The sequence below is a fragment of the Rhipicephalus microplus genome, chromosome 3, assembly GCF_043290135.1.
Source record: "Rhipicephalus microplus isolate Deutch F79 chromosome 3, USDA_Rmic, whole genome shotgun sequence".
Taxonomy (NCBI): domain Eukaryota; kingdom Metazoa; phylum Arthropoda; class Arachnida; order Ixodida; family Ixodidae; genus Rhipicephalus; species Rhipicephalus microplus.
The window spans coordinates 238,336,112-238,345,466 of record NC_134702.1 but is presented as its reverse complement, the minus strand read 5'-3'; positions in this window follow the sequence as shown (position 1 = coordinate 238,345,466).

The following is a 9,355-nucleotide window of genomic DNA, read 5'->3' as shown; positions in this document are numbered from 1 at the left end:
CGTATTTGGCAAGCATATCGGTTAGGGTCCTGTTAAGGCGCTCTGTGTGGCCATTTGACTGGGGACGGTACGAAGTACTAAATTTGTGCTTGGTATGGCAAGACCTCGGGATTTCATGAACAACAGCTGATAAGAACGTGCGGCCATGGTCGGTGAGAAGTTGACGGGGAGCACCATGCACTAATATTATGTCGTACAGCAGAAAGTCCGCAACGTCGGTAGCGCAGCTGGTCGGGAGTGCTCGTGTGGTTGCGTACCGCGTCGTGTAGTCCGTGGCAACAGCAATCCATTTATTTCCCGCTGTGGAGAGTGGAAAAGGGCCCAACAGGTCGAGACCAACTCGAAAGAAAGGCTCGTTGGGAACGTCGATCGGCTGAAGGTAGCCGGCTGGGAGGGCAGACGGCGTTTTGCGACGCTGACAGGGCTCACAAGCGGCGATATAGCGTCGAACAGAACGGGCCAGTCCAGGCCAAAAAAACCGACGTCGTACCCGATCGTATGTGCGAGAAACGCCCAAATGGCCCGTCATGGGAGCGTCATGAAGTTGATGCAGGGCAGTGGAACGCAGGTGCGCTGGGATAACAGGAAGTAAGTCTGATCCGAAGGAATCAAAGTTACGGCGATATAGGATCCCGTCTTTCACCAAAAACATTCGTAGGGACAGGTCGTGAGGCGTTGACTCCAGTTTGTCAATGATGGCTCGTAAAGAAGCATCTTGACGTTGCTCTTCGCCAATGTTTAACAGCTGCGACACGGAAAAAAGGCCGTGATAGCGTCAGTATCGGTTCCTTCGTCAACAGGGTAGCGGGATAAACAATCCGCATCCTGATGTAATCGCCCTGTTTTGTACATTACAGAGAACGTGTACTCTTGAAGGCGTAGAGCCCAATGAGCGAGACGTCCCGTGGGGTCCTTCAGGGAGGCTAGCCAGCAGAGCGCGGGATGATCCGTGACAACACGGAATGAGCGCCCGTACAGGTATGGGCGAAACTTGGCGACTGCCCATACAAGGGCGAGGCACTCGCGCTCCGTGATGGAATAGTTGCGCTCGGCTGGAGATAGCAGTCGACTTGCGTAGTCTATAACACGGTCGTGTCGGCGTTGTTGCTGCAATAGTACAGCTCCTATGCCGTGTCCACTGGCATCCGTGTGAACCTCGGTTGGGGCTAATGTATCAAAGTGAGCCAAGATTGGTGGCGTTGTAAGCAGTGTCGTAAGTTGCGAAAACGATGACGCTTGGTCATGGCCCCAGGTAAACGAGACGTCTTTCTTCAAGAGGTCTGTGAGTGGGCGTGCAATGGTCGCAAAGTCTAACAAAGCTGGCAAAGTCGCAAATGCTACGATAGCCCTCAAGAACGTGGCAAAGCGCTGCAGCTTGCTCAGATATAAAGTCCTATGACACCATTCGCTCGATGTCGGCGCCCCAAGAACGTGATGGAGTGGAACCACTGACTGAGCTGCAGCAATCGTCAACTCTGAAGGGCTCGACATGGTTATCTTGGAGAGCAGTAATTTTGGCTAGGGAGATACCCTGTGGCAGAACTTGGGTGGTGAGTGAAAATTTGACCAGTGGAAGGAAGGTGCGATTTCTCTTAATCGTCAGAATCATATGCGGCACAGCAACCCCGTGCGTAAGCATCACGGCAGGAATCAGGGCCACCATGTAATCACCATCAGGTACTGGCGGCGTGGAGGATAAGTCGACATGTGTGACAGAGTTAGGAGGGAGGCACGTGAAATCAATGCAGCAGAGGCTGGTTTGCGGTGGGCTAGGCGGGTTGGAAAAGAGGGGTAAATCGAGATGGAGAGAGCCAGCTGAACAGTCTATGACGGCAGAGTGAATGGCTAGAAAATCCATAGCGAGAATGAGTTCATGAGGGCAATGTTCGATAACAGCGAAAAGAACGACAATGCTTCTCTCCCCAATAGACACTCGCGCAGAGCACATGCCAAGAATTGCGGCAGTTCCTTCATCGGTGACTCGTACAGCTCGGTTGAGGGCGGGCGTGACAACATTTCTATGTCGGCGGCGAAGGTTAGCACTCATAATGGACACATGCGCGCCAGTATCTATCAATGCAATGACACGAACATTGTCGACAGTAACGTCCAAAGGTTCCGGTTCGTTGTTAACGTTAATCCAGAATTTCTTACGAAGGTCGTCAACGCAGCTCCACCTCCAGAAGCTGCACGGCCTAGTGTTCCGGTCGGAAATGGTGCGAATAGGTCGGGGAGGCAGCATGGCATTGTGGGGGCGACAGGGTCTGACGACGAGCAAGGGACGGTGACCGGTCGTAGCGAGGTCTGCTCACAGGTGCTGTAGGAGCGGAAAATGTGGTCGGCGTTGATGGAGAAAGTGATGGAGACGACTGGCGAGCAGAAGTGGCGTGATACTGAGGTGCATAATGGGACGGTGGAGCCCAGCGGCTGCGGCAGTGACGAGCGATTTGACCAACGCGTCGACAGTTAAAACATATGGGCCTGCCATCAACAGTACGCCATTCGGACGGATTGCATTGTATGCGAGGCACAGAAGGGGTACGATAAGAAGGCTCAGCAGAGTATACGGTAGGAACAGGATGTAGGCCGACATTCGATAGCTCTTGACGAACGACCACTTGTATTAAAGAGATCGTGGTCGGGGAAGGCGTAGGCGTCGGTAATGGCGTGGCTACCGGTTGTGCTGCCTCGACCTCTCGACGAATGATGCGTGTAAGGCTGTCACATCGAGGGGCCTGGTGGAAGGCGTCGTCACACGAAGTGGCCGCTGTGTTCGGAAGGCGCACGGTGCTTTGGGCTACGCGGCGGGCTTTAGCTTGTTCGAGACGTCGGCATTCTTTAAGGATTCTGTCGATGCTCGAGACGTTGTTAAAAACCAGCAGGTTTAAAGCATCATCTGCAATGCCTTTCAAGACGTGGTTAACTTTTTCGTCTTCTGACATGGACTGGTCGGCCTTGGAACAAAGGGCCAAGACGTCAAGAATGTAGGAGATGTACGATTCGGTAGAAGACTGGGCCCGTGTGGCAAGAGTCTTCTTCGCAGCGAGCTGACGATCAGATGAATCGCCAAGCAGGTCACGTATCTTTTCTTTGAAGAGATCCCAGCTCGTTATGTCGGCTTCGTGGCTTTCAAAGCATGTTCGGGGGGTGCCGTCAAGGTAGAAAAGCACGTTGGCGAGCATGAGCGTGGGATCCCAGCGGTGAGTAGCACTGACACGCTCGTACCGCTTCAGCCAAGTGTCAAGAATCGATCATACCATCACCGGAGAAAGTGCCGGGATCCCGGAGGTGCGGGAGTGTGACGTAGGTGGTGGCTTGGACTGATGAGGGCGGCGTAAAGGAAGTACTAGGAGTCGAAGCAGTCGAAAGGTCGCCGATGGCGCGACCGCTGCGCGTCTCCATTGAGGTACGGGGGTCGTCCACCTCCACCAATAATGTTACGAGTAACTTGTTTAATGATCTATTTACAGCACACTGAACTCGACGAGCAAGATGGCACCAGACCAGCATCCAACGAAAACTCACTTGGTCCTCCTCTTTCATGCAGCCGTGTTTAGCGGCTGTTTTGTATCAATATAGTCTATGTCTGACTTAGCTCGGCCCTTGTGCTTACGTCAATTTTTTCTCCCACGGACTCCGTGTGGCTCGAATATTTGTGCCCCTTTAGATCCGTCTTCGGCTACACTGTTGGCCTCAGAGCTCTGGGTCCCCCTAAAAAAGCTGTGGCTTGAAGACCCATTCTATTACCAACCCTCCTGCCCGTCGCACCACTGTAGTGAATGGCATCCTGTGCAAAGGGGCGAGCGCCGGGCTCGTACGCGTCTTGGTTCACCTCCATTACGCTGTATCTGAGTTGCTGGCTCATACCCTTCATCACACTGTTGGCCTCCACTACCCTCCTTTCAGTCCCACGAGACTGCCCCCAGACCTCTGAAACTGTGCATATGGTCACATGCACACTCCCAGAGGCTTCTCGGAGCTTACGCATCCCATCCTTTAACTAACTGTCTTTGAAGGTTCTGATTCTTGCCTTTCAACACATCATTGAGCCCAGAATGAATAATGACGAGATTTTGGCCCTCTATGCTGTCCTCTACAACCTCCTGAGCTTTGACCAGTGCATTCACCATGCCCTTCCCTGACTGGGCCTCCACCCTCGCTCTCCCATCTTCCTTCACTGTCTTGAAGACACCATTTCTAACCCTGGCCACATTAGAGTCCTCCACCACCAGGACCCTTCTACGCTCCAATCGCTGGCTTCCTGTTTGTGATGGTGCCCCTGTTTGCTTCACCTGTTTCTCTCTCTACCGTTTGTCCTGTGTTCCTGCCCTGCTCGAAGACTGCCGCGCCACCGAGCGGTATGTTCTCGGGGCCTCCGTGCTGTGGCCAGACACTGCGGCCCCCTGACCACCCTTCTCACCTGTTTCTTCCCGCCCGTCACCTTCTCCACTACCCATGCCTTCCGTGTCACACCGCTCGGGGCCGGGCCAAAGCGCTTTCAGCTCCTTTACCCGCTGCTCGAGCTCGGTCCGCCCTTCCCATTCTTTTCGAAGGTCGCCCTTCATTTGCTCTAATAGGCTGGCGGTAGCCTCCTCCCACTCACGTGACGCTCCAAGCTGTTTTTGGAGATCTATCTCCTGCTCCCGTTCCGCCCTAAGCTCCCCCAGAAGCCCCTCGATGCTAGCCTCCGTGCGCAGCACGGCCGCCTTCAATGCCTCGCACAGCCTGCACACGAAGCTCGCCTTCTGCGCGTCGGCCAAACTCGCGAATGCTGTCTCATCTAAGTAGCACCAGCGCTTGCATTCTTCGCACTGCCCCAGCTCACTCTCGCTCGTGGCTTTCCTAGCCTCCTTAGCCATCGCCCGCCCGACCATCGGACCGAGCGCCCGATAGCCCTACGTTTAACCCTAGTCCCGCTATCCAGCCGCCTCCGTGAACTCTTCTACCTCAACTGTTTGAAGCTGCCGCCTACACCACACACAACGTGTTCAATTTCGCTAGTAGCCTCTCACTAGGTCACCTTCGTGTTCGGCTCCAGCTGTTTAACAACTAACCGGACGCCCCGAACTTCTTCAAAACAGCCGCCTACCCCATTCACGTGATTAACGTCACTACAACGTTGCCCGTGTCCCACGCCGGCAATACTCGCAACGCTAAGTATTGATTAGGATAGAAAAAATAATAATGGTGTTCACAAACACAAAGAAATGAAGAGAAACTTATCTCTCATTGTGCGCTGATCCTGCACCAACCCACCTTGCACCACCTCAACGTTACTAGATTATTTTCAGTTGTAAAACTGGCCGGCGCTGCCCGGAACCGCCACCGATCTTTCTCTCTGTGGCGCTGCAGTCGCAACCGGCTCAGTTGCCGGGGCGCTCGCAGGCGGTTTCGCTTATGCGCCGCAGTGGCCGGCGCATTCGGTGCCCCGGTCTCCGGCGTTTCTTGTTCGCGCGGTCGTTTTCAGAAGTGCTGAATGAGCGATGCCGTTCGAGTGGCACATTTAGTGATTTTCCAGCAACTGTATTTCATTGCTGTGGGCCTCTGCATGTGAGGCTGAGGCCGACAATGCCGACCTGCTTCGTTCCCGGGTGTACCAGTGGCTACAGCAGCAACAAGAACAACACGGACAGGCACTTCTTCTCGGCTCCCAAAGATGCGACGCTTCGCTCGCTTTGGAATAAGGCCATCCCGCGTGCGGATAAGGAGCTTTCAACGAAGTCCAAAGTGTGCGACTGCCATTTTCACGAGCAGGACATCGACAAATGGTACGTGCACACCATCAATGGCAACACTGTTCAAACGCCACGTGGGAAGTGGAGCCTTGTTGATGGTGCCATTCCCAGTGTTTTCCCAAACCTGCCTGCTTACTTGTCCAAGCCGCCTCCGAAAAAACGAAAGCGACGGGAGGGTATTCCAGGGGCCGGACGCAAGAAAGCTGACGCAGGCGACAGCGCGCAGGCGACAGGCCTGCTGCCACGGATGCTGTCCTTTATTACCTTGGGGGCTACATTGTGAAAAAGGCTAGTAGGTTCTCAGACTGTGACGACTGTAAAGCGACCGTTAAGGGTAGCGGTAATGTGCCAGCAGCAGCTATCCTCACAGAAATGAGGTCGTTTGTACCAGGCGCCCTTCAGCACCCATCAGATGCTCTAACCTGCTTGCTCTCGGGCATTGAGCAAGTTATTGAAGAGAACACAGAGGTAAAGCAGGTCTTTGGGGATTTGTTTTGGTCTATTTTGGAAGACCTGAGCAAAAAGTCCCTCGTGCGGGTGGGGTGCGACGTTCACTCTGAGGAATTCTCTGCGCGCGTCATCAAATCGTATTTGGTGACGCGCATGTATTTCTATTCCAGATTCCTTCAGCGAGAGCGTGCCTTGAATGTGCAGGTCAAGTCGGCGCGCAAACGCGCTAAGCTGCTGTAAGCACGCTGGCAAAGTTGTAGAGTTTGTTGTAAATGAAAAAAAAAACCTTGAATACATGTATCTATTCATTACTTCTTTTCTGTCAACATTATTTCGTATTTTGTAGCCATATTCACCGTAAGCAAAAAAGATGTGGAGTTGATTTGTAAATAAAAATGCTTGCATGTATCTATTCATTACTTACTTTGTTTCTCTTAACATGCTTTGGTATATTGTAGCAATATTCACCTCAAGCAAAAAAGGTGTGGAGTTGATTGTAAATTAAAAAAAAAACGTTGCATATATTTTTCTACTTTGTGTCTGCCGTAAAGTGTGCACTGTGAAAACCAATAAATTGCTGAAAAGAACATTATGCTTATTGACATGTAAGCTGGTTTAATTTCGTCAGTTAATTGACTCAATAATTCTTTCAATTAAAGCTATTTCGCCTTTTGCAGAAATGTCGCTTCTTGGTGGCGTTTGGTAAAGCTAACTGTTGTCAGGGCAAGACATGGAAAAGGTACTATTCCAAAAAGGACGTCGAGACAATTGGGAAGTTTCGTCTTCGAGTGGCCATAATTACTAGAGCCACTAAATGACGTAGCTCCAATGGTGACCTTGCTTATTTGGCTGGAAACAAAATGAGCGGTTTCGTGATTTTTTATAAAATTCGGAAGAGACAATCAAAATAAGTTTTAACGGAGGCTTATTCCATGCTACCAGCTTGCGGCGAGCAGCCGACGCAAGCGCGCGCAAACTACGATGCGCTTCGGCTGACCTGTTGTAGAAAGCAATGCAATGAGCCGTAACGGACGGCTTTTCTGCCCCACACTAAGTGATCCTGAGCAGCTACTGGAAAGTACTCTGGCCTAGATGTAGTCTGGACGCGGACAACTTGACGGGTAGCGGGTAATCTTTGATGTTATCGTGCGCTAACGTCATGAGAAGGCCGAAGCGGCGTTGGGAGAAGCGCCGTTGCACGCGATGAGCAGCGGCCGGGTAGAGCAAAATGCGGCGGTCCCGTCTCTCGCGGCACGCCGAGAAACGGAGACGCCGGCGGCGCACGGCGCATGGGGAGAGTTTTACAACTGAACCTATCTAGTAACGTTGGCACCACCTTACACGACCTTGCAGCCGGTGACTGCAGCGCCACTGCGAGTTCCATGAGACTTGAGTGCCGCCACTATGGTGGCTAGAAGGGGAGGTGGCGTCAGCGCCCATGCGCCGCCGCAGGGAAAGCGATTCGTCGTTTCATGACACGGCCGCGGTAGCCGGGGTGGCGCTCCGGCTAGCTCTTCGATACCTGTCGAAAGCGAAGCGAGGGGGTTGGCGCTGTTTCTTCCGTCATTTGTTTAACGTTTCGCGCACGTGTTTCTTTGTGCCTTACAGGCTGAGTTCGTCGCTTTTTGTGTGACAAGTATGTCGCACAAACTTATTTCCAGTCAGTACTGAGTGCGGTGATCTAAAGCGCAATGAGCTCTGGCGTGAAACGGAAAGCGTCGCAGACGCACTGCTTCGCGCCCGGCTGTTCTTCGGGCTACGTCTCTGCGAGGAAGTCCGGTCGGAAAGTATCGTTGTTTTCTGTGCCTAAAGACCCTGAACGCTTCAAAGCCTGGCAGCGAGCAGTGCCACGTGCGGACAAACCACTGGAAGCAACCTCAGTTCTTTGTGAGCTGCATTTCGACGAACAATACCTCGTGCGGCTTTTCACCCACACTATCAACGGTGAGACAGTGCGAATTCCTCGTGACCGACCTAAGCTTACGGATAATGCAATCCCCACCGTTTATCCGAACGTCCCTGCGTATTTATCGAAGAAACCGCCCCAGAAAAGAACGTCGAGGACGTCTACGGGGGGCCTACCTGCAAAGATTCCGCGGTGTGAAGGAAGCGCCTCTGTGCACGACAACGCTGCCGACTCCCATGAAGACGAAAGCTTTTCCAACTCTCCAACCGCGCTTGATATCGCGAGTTGTGAACCACCAAGTGCCTATTGGGCGAAGCACAGGATCGCTGGGGCGGACAGTGCTACAGCATGCACAGTTTGTGCCATGAATAACGGTAACCTTGCCTTAGAAAAAGTCGTTCTCTTCACTGCAAACGAGTGCAGCGTTCAAGCGAAAGTTTCCGTTCAAGCCACGGTAGTGAAGAACGTACAGGTCAGTAGCACTGCAATGGCGCAAGAGCTGCTTGCGGAAGCGGATTCTCTGATACCGTGCAAAGGATTCGGCGAAAAGGGCGAGTTCGCTGCTAATCCCAAACGCCAAGAAAAGACCTGTGGTGGGAAGACTTTCAGCATGTCTTGCCCCGGAGTGGCACAAGAACTAGGCAAAGCCTGCCCACAGTGTAGATACCTAAGGAAGCTACTGTTCAACCGGGCCTCCTACAAACGAAGGAAGGCACATGCTTGCACCCGGCCCCTTTCATACAAGCTGAAGATTCGGAGCATGCAACTGAAGAGGACGAAATCGAAAATTCTGAGAGTGAAGTTGAACATTGAGAAACTAAAAAGGAAAAATGCAAGCGAATATTCCTCGGTGTTTGTGGATGCCATCAAATCCCTGCCCTCAAAACAGCAGCAGCAGGTAAGAGCATGCCTAGCAGCGGCGAAGCGCAAAAGCACCAAAGGAATGAAATATGACTCTGAATGGGTGCTTGAGTGTGCAGTCATGTGCATGAAGAGTCCACGGCTCTATGAGCACATAAGAAAGCATAAGATCATGGTTCTTCCATCACGTACGTGTCTTCGGCGCTACTTGAAGAAGTTCAGAAGTGGCTTTGGCCTCAGCAGCAAAGTTTTTGCTGCTGTAAAAGAAAAAACAAAGTCGATGGACCCGTTTCAGTGCCACGGTGGCCTACTCATCGATGAAATGAAGCTATCGGAAAACTTGAGTCTTGCTTCGGATGGCAGCATTGAAGGCTTCGTTGACCTCGGGAAATTCACACCTGAA